We start from the raw sequence: 15433 nt of genomic DNA, 5'->3' as shown, positions 1-15433 counted from the left end.
TAAAGGGAGAACAAGATTTTTCACAGGCTGTGGTGAATGCTGCTGAATGAGTAGAACAGGGGAACACAGAGCAGAAAAAGGCACATTTGTCGCCACATTAACACACCGACTCCTCAGTCAGTTTTGATTTATAAAGAACCTCTCCAAACCTTCACAAGACAGATTATTCAAATTTAGATTGATGGTTTCTCGATTTGTGCCTAAAAGCGTAAACGCTGCACAAAAGTCAGAGTCAGTCTATGTCTGCAGACCAAGTGGAAAATCCCTCAAACTTATATAACACAATTTTAAGATTTCCCTCCTTGATAGCCATGTTAAAGGATACCATTGATCTTTTTGTTCAGTTTGTTGGTTGAAGAAATGCTTTGCTTTGGGCTTCTTCTAGGCTAAAAAATGATTCCTTTTGTGGAGGAGCGAAATCAATGCAAATTAATCCTTTATCCATTTCCCTGTGAATAATTCAAGTCTTTGCACTTTTGTCTGGGGCCCGTGAGCTAAACAAAATCATAAGAAAAGTGGAGAATGTGAACGTTTATTGGCCAGTGGAGGAGAGAGATGACCCCGCTCAGCCATTACAAAGACTCCTTTATGGCACTGGTGTGAACCCATGACGCAAGGGTATTCCACTTTGACTGACCAGCACTGCAGGAGATCCAACACGTGCAAAAATGGTGCCCCAGTAAAACCAACTCTTTTTACACCCATAATGGAGATTAGGGAACCGAAGAAAAGCCATACTCATTGCCCATTCTTGAGTGCCGAGGTGACAGAAGGACGGGCTGCAGGCTGTCAGTGACATTGACAAATTTACTATTTATCATCAGTAGAGTAATATATGTATAAAAAGTGATTATATTCCTTCATATAATAAAATATGGGTTTCTGTGTCTAGATTATAAGTAATGTATGGCTAACTTGCCTTTACACAGAACTCCAATGATTTTAAACTTTAAAGTCTGTTTGTAGTCTTGAGGAGTTCTGCATATGTGAAAAAACTTGAATATGATATGAAGCATTTTGTGGCTGTGTGGAATCTCATAATATCTGGGGTAAAAGAGGAAAAGTTTAAAATGAAAAAATCTGTCGGTATGTAGGTTAAAAAAGTGATCTTGTGACATTTGTAGCTCGCTCCTCATCTATGCTTGATGCAAGAGGCTCCAGGATACAGTAGCTGCAATTCCACAACCCAATGGTTATCTATCTTACGCCATAATCCTCTGGGGGCAACAATCAATATTTTCACAGATCCAGTGTAGCTAGTGGATATTTGGCCCAAGAATTCCTCCTCTGTGTGCTAGTCATTTTGGCAAATCTCTATAAACAGATGTCTGCATAAGAATACAGACATAGCTGATGGGTTCCAAGGTTGCATTTTGGCCAATGTGTTCTGCCTCTCAAATATGATTGGCAAATAGTACTCAGATTACAAATGGACTACGAATAGAAACCAGAACACATCTGATTCTAAGATTTTGTCCAGTTGCCTAAAATGAAAACATCGTCAGTCCTGCTCCATCAATTTTGATTCTCTTCTTACATTACACAGCTTCAAAACTGTGCCAAATTCTGAAGTCGGACTACTAACCAAAACACAAATCAGCCCAATCTTGGTGTCATTGCCCTGGGTGACAAATCTCAAAAGCTCTTAAAGAATAAGTACTATCAATAAGTATTTTTACTTACATGTAGGACTTTCTTACATATAGACTTGTCTGGTCTGGCGTGAGACTTCCATTAATTTTAAAGGTTTAATTGTTAGTAGTTTTTCGTGCTTAGACATAACTTTTTAAATCTTTTGCACTGTTGAGAGAGTGTGTTTCACAAGTTTCGATTGAAATTTTGAACTTTTAAATCGGAAGTATCATCAGAGCCTTTAAATCTCCACGTTAAACATGAGAGGAGACTTTGACCTTGTTGGTTCTTGAGCTCTGGAACAGCCCTCACTTCACATCAGATTGATTTAAAGCTAGTTTTTAGAAAACAACCAATACAATTTTCCTCCTTATCATGGGAACAGACTTTACCATGAAAAAGACAGCACTGACTAGCTAGAGACAAATCACTTTCCGCCACTTTGAGGGCAAGAGATGCTGACTTTGCAAGACGCTGCTGGAGTGACGTTCCCTGACTCGATCCTTTATGTCACAGTTTTCTTGCTGAGGCTGAGCTCAGCACATTCCTGCACAAAGCCAGAGGTAAAACAAAGGACACAGACTTGCAGGACAAGTTGTTTGGATTCTTTTATGTCTAGAGTAAAATGGCAACTAGAGTGAACTGAGTCTGTCGGTCATTGCTAGAATCACCTGAATGTAGAGATGACCCACATACATTGAACCGAGGGCTAAGGGTTCCCGGCATTTCCATGTTTGTGGTCAGCATCATGCCATCATCAAAGTCTCCTCTAAACTCCAAACACTGTCGCCTTCCTTTTCCCTCTGATGTAGAGATTCACACACTCCACAGCGCGTACCCTCCCTTTAAGTTTTATTTTGGGGAAAACATTGCGGAGGAGACGATTTGTGTCTCTACAAACACCATGTATCAATCACATCAAAAGCCCAGGAAACAAAAGCAGAGGCTGGCAGCATCAGACAAACACTCCCATTAGTCACTGCAGCCTCTTTCACGTGTATCGCATTGCGGACTAAGGAGGGGTTGTTTACTCTGGAATATCTCCCACTGTAAGGGCAAAGAGAACCTACCGCCTGGCCCATTCAACAAGCACGGAAACAAGCGGACTACTGTGTGGTCAATTACAATAAACACAGATCAAAGAGCATAAAAATGGACTTCATAATGCACCATGTGGCACCATCTTTTTCCTTACAAGGCCCTCATACTGGATCTTCCCACACTCATATACAAACTCACCATTAATAAGGTCTGAAAAGTGTGATTTTTAGCTCTCCCGCTTGTGTTTCTCATCCTTGTCCCATCCCCAGCCCCCTGCCTGGTACTGACCCAGCCAGCAGACTCCCTCTGCCCCCTCTTTGGCCCCCTCCAACCCTGGGAAGAAGAGGCCCATGCCGGAGCTACGACTGGGGCTCATTAGCAGCGCCCACCTGGAGGCTGGCTGGGGGCTAACCGGGGACTATGGGGGCCAAGGCCTTGATCTGTTGGCTGTGAGCAGCAGTGTGACACTCAGCAGGGACAGGACCACTGCAGCACAGTATACAGCATCAGATATACAGTACATGCTCCAACAATCCTGAGATGATCACGCTTAATCTGTGTAATTGTTCTTTTAGAAATTGGAGCAAATTTTCCTGTAAAATTACAGTATACTGGCAGCTGTAGTTTACAGTGATAAACTGCTTCAGTATATTACCTTTAGATTTATTACAGAATTTTACAGTACAAATTGAAATATGTACAGAGTATTATTAGCTCCAAAAAGCAAAAAGAATTACACTGTTTTACTGTATTTTGGGGGAAAAAAGGACACAACTGTTAAATTGGCTGTATTTTTACAACAGTTTGTTACAATTTTTTGCTGTATTACATGTAGTTGCCAGAATGCCATGGTTATTTTACACTGTCAATACCTTAACTTACTTCAACAGTATACTACTGTTAAATTTATGATAGTATTTTACAGTAGACCGTTACAGTGTAATATTGGTTCCAAAAAGCATTAAGATTTACACTTCACTTTACACTTTTGAAAAACTGTTCATTACTTGTTGTTACTCAATTGGCTGTATCACAGCAGTTTGTTACAGTGCACACCTCTCTGTGTTAATCCACAACAAGCTCCCTTTCACCAATTCCCTCTCATAAAAGTCAGAAAGTTTATAATGTTTGTGTTGATGGTATCTTCAAAAGTCTGTAAAACAATTATGGAAATAAGCTCCTTTTATGCACTCTGTCTTTGAAGTCTAACCACCTTATGCAAATTTAACATCTCTTCATTCGGACTAACAACGTTTGCTGTGAGTCAGTATTTACTCATGGGGCTGAGGCCGAGGTATGCTGGTATGTCTCTGTGCAATACTCCAATGGTTGGAGCCCCTGTGGTCAAATGTCCTGGGTCTGGGGACACACAAAGAGATTCCACTGATGAAACAGCAAGTCTCCTGAGTCATGTGGCTCCAGTCAAGCCGACTGCATCCAGGGATTCACGTCACTGTTTCACAACACAGTATCTAAACAGCCTTTCCAATGGAATTTGGCTTTGGAGGTGCCATATTTGTAGCGAAGTTTTTGAATAGTTTCACATGAAGTTGTTCGGAGAGTAAACTCTGCTGCCATGCTGAGAGTCAACTGACCTGGTTTTGCAATTGCAAGAATGTGTGAAGTAACCTCTAAAACTCACCCAATATAAACATATACAATGATAATGGGGTTATTTTAAAAAACAGAACAAGAACTAAAGCGACAAAACCAAACCGAAGAGCAGCAGGGAGACACAACACCAAAGCTGAAGTGCAGCCAGAGCCTGATGTACCAGCTGCTTAAATAACTGGAGCACTCTCAGGTGTTCCCAGTTGACCTAAGGATCACCTGCCTGCAAAGAGAGAGCACACAGACAGGTACATCAACAGCACAGAAATAACCTAACCAATGCAACTTAACCTAAACTAACTTTATGCAAAGGTAAAGTTGTAAAGTTGTGGTTACGTGATGACATCTTTCGTGGGGAGCTAATTTGTTAGATAGCATACAAACCGTTGAATGAGAAATGTTGAGGAAAAATGCCTGAAGGCAGGGTGGCTTTGTCCGCTCATTTATCATTTATTTGCTTTGCAAATGTGGTTTCCATTGAGGATTCGATTAAAACGGCAGGGATGGCATCATGATTTTATTCAGTTAAAAAAAACAGCAGCTGTGGCCCCGAGGCTCGCTCCTCCCTCAAATCCTTGGTCCATGGGCATTCACTGTGTCAGCCGTCCCAGAGGATCATCACTGGGGCATTGAATTTAATACCCTAAATCTAACACTAGAACAGATATGCAGAGTCAGCAGCTTGTCTTTTGAAAAATATAATATGATTAACACAATACTGATTAAGCAATAGCAAGATCACTTTGCATGATCAATTACTTGGTTTGTAGACATGAACTACATAGGTGAAACCAACATGTTTTCACAGATAAACTATGGATGACCTAACACTGTATTGTTCCTGTGAAGTAACAGACATGGCTGCAGCAAAGAAGTGTGAAGTGCTTTGAAGAGCGGTGGGAAGATTTTAACATAAACAGTTGTGTTTGTGTCATTTGTATGTGATTTTTTTTTATTTTCAATAACCTGTATGAAGCGAGAAGCAGCTGCCCCCCAGGTATTTTCACATTATCTAATCTGGGCCCCATTCAAAGCAGTTTGGACACCACTGGTTTATAGGATCAAAGAAGAATAGTCTGGGTTGCTGCTGGTGAAAATGGACAATAGATTGGTCATGATGACTGGTAAATCTCAGTCACAGTCCGCCACATCAAGGACAATTAGCATTAGCTTGACTCTCCAGGCTCACCCCTTAAGCAGGATGAAAAAGTGACCTGCTGACTAAGCACATTCCACCTGCAGCCTGCAGTTCAAAGGGCTCCCATGATGGTCACCCTCTGCACCTCACCGCTCCACTGCCATCCAGCCACCACCTGCCCCGAGGCAAAGCTCACCCTCCTCCACACCGCGGGTGACCCAGTGCTCCATCATCAACATCTCAGCCCATTCACAGAACATGGGATTGCTCCGACGGCTGGCTGAGGCGCTACCTGCCAGCTAAGAGCCTCAGGTGATGTTTGAAAGGGCTTCACTTGAGAATTAGCCACACCTCTCCCCCCTCAGAGAGTAGGCACAGAGGAGGCAACATATGGCAGACTCGGATGAATTCCCCTACTGTTTCGAAGACTCTCAGAGGCCTTCAGGGTGATTGGAACTTCACGCTCCTCTTTACTAGATTAAGTCTAATAATCTCCCAGTAACGAGACTTTAAATCCAGAGCGGTAAAACACTGGGCCTCGGGGTTTACTTTACATGCAGTACATGCTGTTTTCCCTTTAACTCTTTATTTTATGGCTACAAGTAAGAGTTTATGCTCCTCATCAACTTTCCCCTCATCTACGAGCTGAAACGAAGATTTCTTGATAGCAGGTAGAGATTCCCCAAATGTGGTAACTTGAATCCGTATGGTATCACAAAAAAAGTTAACATGTGATGGTTGGTGTTACAGGACCAACCTTCTGAGTCTACATTTATGGGAAGGTGTGATTACAGTAAAATTCCTGTTTAGTACAACTTGAGTCAGACTCTATCAGTTTAACATATCATTTGTAATGGTAGTAATAAGATACCAACGTTATCACTGGCAACATCACAAACAACGACTGCAATCCTTGGTTGAAAACAACAAACAGTTTAAACATATTGTCTAAACCACTTTATATGCAGATAAGACTGTGACTGAAAAATTTGAGGTGCGTTAAACTCTGGACCATAAAGTCAACCTGCAAATAGATTTTTCTTTCGTGGTGTTGCCACGTTGGTTGAGCAGGTTGTCATGTTTTGGTTTTGAGAGAAACATCTCGACAGCTATAGATTGCTGCAGGGATTACAGTTATGGGCCAGTGTTGACCAGGTTCCCTCGTTAAAAAGCCTTTAGGATTTTTCCATTGGATTTGAATTACTGTAGAAAATAAGCTTAGTAGCAAAGAAACATTTATGATACTTATATGTTTTGTTCAGCAAGATTATTTTCACAAATATCTTCATGAGCTGTCATCAGCATAATGATGCTCTGCAGTTAGCAACTCTTACACAACTCGTGATGTATAATCCGAGTCTCATTTATTAATTTGTTCAATACTCACCAAATACATTGCATTGCCTTGCCTTCAGACCTTTCTGACTGGCACTGAAAGTGAAATATGCACATGCTTTCATTTTTAGTTCCAGTCAGAAAGGGCTGAAGGCAATGCAACATATTTAGAAAATACTGAGTCTATGACTCAGACTTGGATTATACTGCAGTTTTGTTTGAGTTTGTAAATGATGTTTTGATACAGATTTGCTGTTGTTAAACTTCAATTAATTAATTAAATTAATTGACAATGTTTGCCATCTTTTGATTTTTCATTCACCAGATGCATGTGAGAAAAACAAAATTTTCTTTGAGAATCCAGTGTTACATGGTGTGAATAATTGATAAATAATTGAAAAATTTCACTTCAATTTTATTTATAAAGCCCATTATCACAAAACATAGTTTGCACAGAGGGCTTTACAGCATACGACATCCCTCTGTCCTTAGACCCTCACATTGCCTAAGGAAAAACTCCCAATAAAAAAACCTGTGACGGGGAAAAAAAATGGAAAAAACCTCAGGAAGAGCAGCTGAGGAGGGATCCCTCTTCCAGGATGGACAGACGTGCAATAGATGTTGTAAATAACAATTCATTTACAATAACGACAAAAAGGAAATAAGTGGTCATTTTGTGGGTTAAGTATTCCTTTAAGCAAGCAAAGTCCACATCCCATGATGGAAGGACAAAACAAAATTTAATATAATTGATATGATGGGCACTAAACTGATGAAACAATAAACTCCAAAAGAAAAACATTTTGTAACCTTTTCTGTAATTTATATGTTTTTTTTGTAATGTTTATCATATGAATTACACTGTCAAGGACAAAAGCAACGTCTTGTTCTCATGAGTACTTTTCATTAAAAGCGGCAAGGCAAAATGTTGTCATTCCTCCACTCATACTGACAGAAGGACATGAAAACCCCTGGTTACCTTTCTTGGGAGTTACTGTTGAGTTCATAATGAAGCAAGGACTCCCACCGGAGTGTTGATTAGGCAGATGCCTTCACTGAGCTACAAGACTGAGCGTCAGGACCGTCTCCAGCCCTCCAGGGACTCATTCATTCATTCACTGTAATTCATGGCCGACCCTGACACAGCCCGGGACTCTGCACTCTCTTTCCTCTCTACTTATTTAATTTGGAGTTGGAGTAGTGGAGACAGGAAGGAACCCCAGCGATGGAAGATATTAGACTGTGAGGAGCGGCCTCAAAGAGGAAATCCAGCCTAAAAACTGATCTCTAGAAATTTGTCGAGGGCATACTTCTCTCTGGAATTGCTTCACTGGCAATAACCTCATAGCATTTTGACGAAGAGCACTGGTTATCAACCTTTTTGATAAATTTTGGCAAATGTCCCCTTAAGTTTAATATTTCTATGAGTCCTTGAACAGTTGAACTAAAGAGTGACTCTCCCTTTGCAATGTGTTTCATTTTAACAATTTTAATCAGAGGCTTGAAGGGCTAAAGCGGTTTCTTACACAGAAAATGAATTATTCAATATTCAGAAAAAATAAACATAGGCCGACTTTAATGTAGGATATCTTATTCTCTCATGTTAATCTTCTCATAATCTATCAGATTTATCTTGTAACTCCTTTGTAGGGCCCCTGCTCACAAATTGAGAACCACTACGTTAAAAAAGGATTTAACTTGCAAACTGTTCTTAGGGGAATAGTATGACATTTTGGAAAACAGTGGTATCATTAGACTATACCATTCTCTGGCCTGACAAGTTGATTTCACTTTTAAAAATCTGGGAAACCAAAAATGTAACTAAACATAACTATTAATCTTAATCTATGTAAACCCTATACAATTTATGATAACGTCAATTGTTACATTTAGTCAAGATTTTGTAATATTGATCTTATTTTGAGAAGTTGTTACAACTTAAAATGAAAAGGTTAATTCAATCAATCTTTCAAAATTTTAGCAATCAATCATATTTGTGTATTCTTAAAATGTTTAAGAAAACAGAGCTCCCAGATCTCCTAACTTTGTCACTGGCACAATCCTCTTTTTGGTGATCAAGTTAAGTCAGACTAACATGGTTTACTGAAGTTGCTAACACTGATAAAGAACAGGCTAATCCACTTTTCATTTTTAGGTTGCAATAACTCACAAAATTAATTAAATGAAGCTAAATTTCAAGTAAACATATCATTTATATGTAAAGTAAACATAAAGTAAGACGTATTAGTTATATTTACTTATCTTTTTAAAGGCAATCTGTGTCCACGATTATCTGAAATAAGATTAACTTGTCAGATTTTAGTGTCTATATGCTAACGCTAAATAGAAGGTGATTAGCTTAGCTTATTTTAGCCAACCTGGCTCTTCCCAAAGGTAAATAACAACAACAGTAACAACAATTTAACTCTGGGGTTGAGCTTTGTTAGCCTAACAATACAACATAAACCCAGCAAAATATAAAAATCATCTGTTGTCAGTATTATACATTAAATTGTTTACTTTAAACGTTGTCCTGATATTGAATTTTGGTGACCAGATGTCACAACCAAAATTCAACCAAATACCATCTAACAACGTTGGTGGCTAACTGGAACACCAAAACTTCAAGCCTTGTATTTTTTTACTAGTTTTGGGAGAAACTATTACCCCCTTAATGTGATCCAAACAACAGCCATGTGTTGTATCACTTAAGGTTGCCATTTTCCCTTCAAAAAAGACAGATTATAATATATCATGAAGTCATGATGATGAAATCATAAAGTGTTACAAAAGTAAGCAGAAAGTTATGCCTGACTTGTCCTTGTACTACACTGCTGGTTGTGTCCTTGATTGGTCTTTTGCATCATGTCAAAATGATGTTTTGCTTTTGCACTGAAAAACATGCAGGAGACAATGACATTCCAGTCTGGAGACAACCAAAACTTCCTCACCAGGAAAAGCGACCAAAACAAGGTTTCTCGGCTTGACAGTGTCTCTTCCGACCTTATGCCAGACAGCCGACTGGAAATGCCAGGAATGCTAGACTGCTGCTCGATAGGAGACCATGTTCCACTTATTGGCTACTGGTGGGAAGAGCCACGGGGACAATGTCCACGATGAGTTCCCACACAATAGGAACAAGACATTTATGACTCTTCGGCCACGGAATAAATGGAAAGTTCACATTCGGGACACTCTCGGCTCTCTTACTCCCACTGACACACTGTGAGAGATGCTGCTCCGGACAGACGCCCCTCGCATTTTTGGGCCGTGTCTGAAAGGCTGAAGAAAAGGTCTCCCCTGAATCCAACCAGGCTGTCCCATTTGGGGTGATATAAATGCCCTGTTATTACCTTTCTCAGACATTGTCTCTCTACTGGTATCCCAGTCATATGATGCTTTTAATTATTAGTTTGACCATCAGACAGGAGCCAGCAGAATACAGACATGGTATTTCACTGGCATTTATAAATAACTAGCGATAACCCCGGCAACCAAAGGGAGAAATTTACTTACTAAAAAATAGAAAGTGGAGAGGAAAGATGTAATAATCAGGCTTCTGAGTATAAGTGTTATTTTACTTCTGTGTTACCTCCTGCAATTGTTGACAGAACACAATTATGAAACAAAATCCTCAACATTTTAAGGGTATGAAGCAATGTTGGGAGGGTACCAAAGTTACTTTCACAAAACAATCTATGTGAGAAAAGTAAAAGTATTATCAAAGTGCATATCAAAACTAAAACATTGAAATGTTGGAATGATCAGTGTCAGTCTGTTTATTGATAACCTGACTTGTATGTATTTGATCTATATTGTTCCCAGCTGGCACCGTTAGTCAGAAAGACATTAAACTTTTTTGTCTGAACGACATTAAATTGGGTTATTGATATTTCAAAAGTCTAATGATGTTAGACTGTCACATTGTGTGGACGTCAACATTATGATGTTCACTTTTGTTCTCTATACCTTGCAACTAAATGTAGTTATTTTACATCAAGATGTCATTTGCAGTGGATGTTGGGAAGATGTTGGATTTTGGTTACTTTACATCACGACTCAACACCAACAAAACATCATCATCTGTCGTCAGTATTTTTGTCATGATTTGAGGTTTGTGTTATAGTGTGTGTTTTTGGGGTTTTCTGATTTGTGTTTTAATTGTTTCTTGTTGCTCATGTTCTCTTTCCTGTTTTATTTTGTGTCACTCATCATGCGTCATGTCTGGTTTTACCTCCTGTCTTTGCATTTCCCTGATTAGTTTCACTTGTCTTGGTTCAGTCTTATTTGTCTTCTCTGCACACCTGTTCTGTTTTAGTCTCGTTTTCTCCACCCTTGTGTTCCTGCCACACCTTCATTTGTTGACCGATCCCTGTGTTTCCCTCCTGTTCACCGTGACCACCTACCTCACCTGAGTGTCATTGCCATGATTAGTGCCCTCTGTGTGTTTCCCTTCGTTCATTGTCAGTTTGTCTGTTTACGTTGTTGTTCCTTTCTGTATCCTTCCGGTGATCCTTCGTCTTTCCTCATGTCTTCACCTGAATTCTTCCAGTGATCCTGGTTTGTTTCAGTTTGCTTTTTGATTCCTATTTTATCCGTACTCTGTGTTTTTTGGTTACGCCTTTTGTTTGTATACCTGGTTGCTCATTTTCTGTTCTGCATTCGGGTCTTCCTAACACCCCTGTGACAATTTTACCTCAAAATGATGTTGGCATTTTATATTGTCCTGAATTTTTCACTCCCAACATCACAAGCTAAATTTAATCAAATTCCAACATCACAGGCAAAGTAGTCAGGTTATTTAAACAGAGAGAAACATGCACAAACAGGGCAAAGCAAAAGCAAGAAGGATTTCTTGCAGAGGCAATATAACTTAAAGAGCCAAACAATGATGCCGAACTAAAGTAGACGAGATTTAAGAGAATTACACAAGACACCTGAGGCAAAAATGAATTAGAGGGATGACAGATGATAATAAGAAATTAAAAACAATTTTAACAAATAACTACAACAATTACAACCCATACCAATAAAGGAATTGATATAGAATTGGAGCAATAAGCAGAATTGATAATAGCATTGGTATCAACAAAACTTATCAATTCCAAATGCTGTGCAGCCCATACTTTCAAATTACTGACAATAAATGCAAATGCTTTGTGATCAAATATACAGTGTTATGCATAAAGTATTACAAAATACTGACTGACACAATTTACTCACAAGAAAGACACTTTATTTGGTAAACCTCAAGCTGGAGACGATTTTAAGCATAATTATTGTTAGTTTGTATATTCTGGGTGATAAATTTCATTAACTGATCATGTTTGTGGGCCCCTACAGCTGGCAGCTCTGTGCTGCCTTCAGACCTGGAGTGCCACCTACTGGTGCGACATCAGAAAAGCAGGGAAACTGTGAGGTGCTGATGTTAATATGAAGAACAGTGTTGGCAATCATAAGAATGTTGATTTCTTTTGGTTTCAGTTTAAGACTTTGGCTTCTGGAAAAGATAGGCAGTTATGCACTATTAATATATATGTAATGCTGACTGAATAAGTGCACTTTATGTTTTTATATGTAATTTTCTAGTTGAGAATTTCAGCTCCAAATGCTCCTCTTTTTTTGCACAGTAGAACGGTGTAATTAGTAGCACCTATTAGTAAAAACCTCTTTTGATGCTCATTACACCTTCACACTTCCAATTAGGAGCACGGATGCACCAAAACCCTTTCATGAGTCTCTCATTTCCTCACTGATATCCATTGTACTCTTCAGCCCGTCTTCTGCTATTTGAACCCTCACATCCAGACCTTTCCCAATTAGACCCACCTTCCTCTCTGAGGTTTACTCTCTCCAAGACGAGGAAGAAAACAGAGTCCTTTAACAAGTGGGCCCCACTCTTGTTCACATGGGGAAGTTTACCCACATCTGTCTCAGCACCTAACCCCTGGAAGAGAGAGGGTCAGCACCAAGGCCAGAGGTCAGCACTTGTCCCATTGTGAACAAGAACCAACATGAACCCCATCCGAACACTGCGGTCAGCGGGAAACAGTGCCCGGTTAGTTTTTAGGGCCACGGATGTGTGAACTGAACAGGAGTTGTGCTTTGAGGCAGCTTGCCGCACGGAAGCGTTTGAAAGGGACTCTTACGGTTACTTAATTAAGTACAGAACAAATAGTTGTCCTGCTTTGTCGCGTCTTTTCTGCATCATCAATGGCAAGGACACAAATAGAAAACAAAGCAGTGGTTGGAGAATTTGCAGGTGTGCACGGATGCGTGTGAAGCCACTGGAAGGAGCACCGCCACGCAAGAAAAAAAAATCAAGTTGATGTGGCACTCAAGGGGGAGGTCTGTGTGAGAACAGATCTAGTTAGGAGCGTCACAACAGATCTGACAAAACAGGCGGCCAGGTCAGGCCAGGCTTGCTGCTGCGACCCAGCAGCATTCAACCAAATGATTGAAAAAACAGCAGTCTCGCTCCCTGTCCCTGCAACTCCCTCTTTCTCTTGCTCGCTTTCTTTCTCTCTTATCAGCAAGCCACCATCCATAATTGACCTGATTCCCAGATTTCTGTCCCTCTGACCACCCTTGCCGTAGCATAAAAGTGGGCAGCATAGGTGGCAGAGGACTGCCTGGCTGAAGGAAAAAGGGATGTAAAAGAAAGTATTCTTCTAATGTCTTGAAAGAAAAAGGGAAATCAGCATAATGACCGTGCTCCCCTACCACACATTCACTCTCTCACGCACACATACACACACTCCTTCTCCGCACAGGCCCTCCTCCTACTCCCGTCCGCATCCAAATCTTGATTAACCTCCTCTCCCACTCCCCCTTTCCCACCCACTCACATTCACACATACACATGGACACAAAGTGGCTCGGAGGCCCCCTGACAGATGGGGAGAGGGGTTTTGGGGGGTTCCTCTGAACAAATGGCACCCTGGTTTAGTGTGGTGTTGTCAGGGTTTGAATTGATCCCCGGGACTACAGAGGCTTCTCTCTGCCAGTGTGTCACAATGGCAACAAGTGTGTAGAGCTGGGAGCAAGCTTGTACAGGCATGGGACCCATACCTCATGAATGATAGCTTAGCAAATGGCCCTCCTTTCACTGGCTTTCATTGTAGGGCCATCTCTGGTTTTCTTTCACGGCCTACTCAAAAAACTTGCCCAGCTTTGTTAGTTTTATTGGGTTTGATTGGTTTGAGATTCTGAAACGTGTTGGTTTTTGTGTTATTTTGTATGTGTGAACTTTGGAGTAGGGCAATGTGTGTGTGTCTGTGTGTGTGTGTGTCTGTGTGTGTGTGTGTGTGTGTGTGTGTGTGTGTGTGTGTGTGTGTGCATGCGTGTGTGTGTGGGTGTGTGTGTGTGTGTGTGTGTGTGTGTTCATACATCTTCTCCTCGTGTTGTTCTGACGGTTGTTGGACCACAGCTCACGTTTTTGTACATTTTTGCTTGTTAAATTGATGGGCGCTGTGGTCTCACGGTATGGTCTGTGGAATGATGTAAAGCTATCTGTCACTGGCCAAAGCCAGTGAATGTGATTCAGTTTTATATGAATAGCACTTCCTGGGAGGTCGTGATGTTTTTCACTCGGTGAGATAAACACCATGTGTGCAATTTTCACTGCTTTCCATAAATTCAACCAGAAACACAGCAATGAGACGTTCACACAGCTATATATCCTTTCTTGTCAGCTCAGATGCTCCTAAAGACTTCCTTAAACTGCGTCACTGCTGCAAGTGACATCCTGTTTGTCCAGAAAAGGCACAAAATCCCATGCATTTGCTTTTGTCTCTTCAGTACCTAAGTCGTATATTTGTCTAATATGCTCTTGTATATCAGCATAATGAGCCCCTGTCTCATCCAGAAGATAAAGCCTGGCTGAAGCCCACTTTGACCCCTCAGCTGACCCCAAGCAGCACTTTACAGGCCCTGGAACAATCGTCCCATTGGTAGATAACAACAGCATCATCCCTCCAGGCTCATTTCATCATTGTCACTTCTCCTCCGTCTGGTTAATGTTTCACTACTCCTCTACTTTTTGTACCTAGGTCTGCAAAAGTGAGAGAAAGAAGGAAAAGGAGGCTTGGTTAATCACAAAAGGAAAACAGAGGGTGATCGATTGATTGGTAAACAAACAGGTTGGACAGGCGGCGGCAGAGCAGAAGGGACCCAGTGAGCCGAGCTTCCTTATCTTCCACATGTGACACCTCCATCCATCACAGCTCATTATCGTAGCTGTATCAAGAGGTGTTGATGGAGCTGATTGTCTGCCTGCTATCAAATCTCAAGATGTTACAAAACAAGGAGGAAGTTTTAGGGGATTCACAAGAGACAGATTTAAAAAATAGAACAGTCAAAATCAGAGCAGCAAAGGCCAGTTTATTTTAACCTTTGGTCAGCCCTCTGTTGGTACCTAACACACTGATTTGATACTAAAAAGTGTATAAAGAAACACTGCAGTCCTTTGATTGCTCAAAAGAGAATGGACACTCTCGGGGACAAGGACTAAATGCACAAAACACAAACTTGCCATTATATCACTGAATATCCCTTTGATGGCAACAGGGCCTGTAAACACTCGAGCCTGCTCTTTTTTGTCCTGAAAATGTGGCTTAGCCTTGTTCTACAGGCGATCAGTGAGGTGCAGATGTTCCTCTGCATCTTTGGTGGGGT

Source organism: Plectropomus leopardus, chromosome 8, assembly GCF_008729295.1.
Source record: "Plectropomus leopardus isolate mb chromosome 8, YSFRI_Pleo_2.0, whole genome shotgun sequence".
Lineage (NCBI taxonomy): Eukaryota > Metazoa > Chordata > Actinopteri > Perciformes > Serranidae > Plectropomus > Plectropomus leopardus.
The sequence above is the reverse complement of the archived record's forward strand: the minus strand, read 5'-3'. Positions refer to the sequence as shown.